The sequence below is a fragment of the Montipora capricornis genome, chromosome 3 (genome assembly GCF_036669925.1).
Source record: "Montipora capricornis isolate CH-2021 chromosome 3, ASM3666992v2, whole genome shotgun sequence".
NCBI classification, from domain to species: Eukaryota; Metazoa; Cnidaria; class Anthozoa; order Scleractinia; family Acroporidae; genus Montipora; species Montipora capricornis.
In genome coordinates this window covers 31,455,083-31,457,582 of record NC_090885.1, presented here as the reverse complement: position 1 = coordinate 31,457,582, position 2,500 = coordinate 31,455,083, and positions in this window count along the sequence as shown.

Genomic DNA, 2,500 nt, shown 5'->3' with positions numbered 1-2,500 from the left:
TTTGTATGGTACACTAAACCATCTCATTATCATAGGGAAACTCCCTTTAGTCATCAGCGCCAACAATAAGAACAAGGTCAAGTTAGGTGAATATGTATTAAAGTAGGTTTTTATATACCTAAAAAGTTCTTCTCCTGAAGACAGATATTGAGTATTTTGTAACTTCAATTCATCATATGGCCCGTACGGCCCCGCGCGCGCTTTCATTGCAAAACTATTGGGATAATCCCCGTATGAGGGCCGTACGCACTAGCGCGAATCCTACTAGCCCTACTAGGAACACGTACTGCTCCGTGCGATGCAATTTTAGGGGATTTCTTTGCTTTTAAACATTCAAGTAATATACAGCCAGAAAATCAACTGCAAAGAACATATTTATAGATAGATTTTCTGTGCACATTTTTGTTTTTATTTTGTCCTAACTTCATCTTCTGAGTGCTCATAAATAGTGTAAAGAGCCCATATGATAAAATGCTTATTGACTGAGTTTAGGTCGGGCCGGACAGGAAAACATTTGGCCCAAATATTTTCTCGTCCGGCCCTCCCACTCAGTCAATAAGTACAAAGTTCAAATTGGTTTCTTCAGTCTTTAGAAGTCAAGTTCATCCACTGTTCAGCAAACGTTAACTCACTGTTCACTAATATTGAAACGGAAAATACTTTAATGTAATTTTAGCACTTTAATGTAATGAACATCGTTTTTACCAACTTGGACATATGATTGATCTTTTTCTGGTATTTGTTGACAGGAATGTCTTAAACACAGTTTTGCCATAGATTTTTTTGCATTACAACAAGAATATGAGCGGAACGTTTGTAGCTTAGTACATGCAACTAGGCATAAAATTGGATGCAAAGATGGAAAACTGGCCACCAGAGGCAGCCTTTTCAGATCTTCCCGCAGATAAGCCGCGCCCATTTCTAACAACTATATTTGTAATTGGGGTAACATAAGCCAGATCTTTATACTTATTTAATAATAATGAAATCCTTTGCATATATTTTATTCCTTATTTTGATGAATTTGTATGGGTTATCAAATAGTGATGAGTGAATTTAGGGAATAATTTCACACACGCTTTGTCCAAAATCAAATAATTTCATAAGCCTTAAGGCAAGAAAAATTATTTGATTTTGGACAAAACACGAGTGGAATTATTCCCAAGTTTCACGAGTATACATTGTACCATTTCATCAGCTATAAATCATGGTTGGCAAATCGCATTCATAGGACGTGGGTTTTTTCGAAAGTGGACACCATTTTGGCACGGTTGCCATGGTAACTCATGTTATTAATTGAATTATTTTATTGAACTTATTGCAAGAATTTTATTGTACACTTAGATTCTATTGAAAGTAATATAAACAAATGATTATTTTTAGATTTGAAATAAAAATTGATGCATTCACAAACTCTAGAGGTTGTTCTTTTTTCTACGTAAAATCGACTAACCTTTCATTCATTTCACTTTTTATTAACATTTCCTGGCTTACGTCAGGTTTTAAATGCTATTATTTACAGAGATATTGTAAACATTTTGCTGAGATTTTGTGCACTAAAACACCAACATTTTAAAAACATTTCACATACTTTACCCCTCCAGTTTTACAGACATTTTATTGACATTTCCTGCCTTCTGTCAGGTTTTAAATACTTAATTTACAGAGATATTGTGAACATTTTGCTGAGATTTTGTGCACTAAAACCTCAACATTTTAAAAACATTTCACATACTTTTCCCCTCCAGTTTTTTGTAGACATTTTATACACATTTCATGCATTCTTCTCACTCACTTTTTACAGAGATAACACTGACATTTTATATGGATGGATTTACAGAGATTTTTTCTCGTGTAAATTTTACAGAGAAAGTAAAGAGATTTTACAGACATTTTGTACTTATGGCATAAAATCTCTGTAAATTTTTCCTTCAATTTACATAGATTTTATTGAAATTTTGTACACATTTTATGTCATCGTAAGGACGAAAATGTGTTAATGAGTTACAAAATCTCTGTAAGTGTGCAAATTTACAGAGATGGTAATTTACAAAGAAAATGTGCACATTTAACAGAGATTTTACCAACTTTTTTGAAGTCTGTAAATGGTTCAAGTTTTCCAGTGTAAAAGAGAGAATGCAGTCAATGAGGTAACGCAGAACTATCATTGATATACGATTAATTCCGAAAACTATTGTGGTCGATTACAGTGCAACGCGCCTTACCGTGGCCACCCAACAAACTTTCACATTTGACAACTACATGTAAATACTTCAACTCAACAACCCATGCAACGGTGTTCCAACTTACAACTGTGTGAACTTTGCAAGGAGGCGTGACTGTCAAACAAATTCACACATCCTGATTGGCGGACAATTTGTAAAAAACTTGTTAGGTGGCAACGGAAAGGTGCGTCACACTGTGAACATTCAACAAGTTGTACTTATTCTGAAGCAATTCAACATGAACGAGTTCGCATACGATTAGTTATACCTTTTCC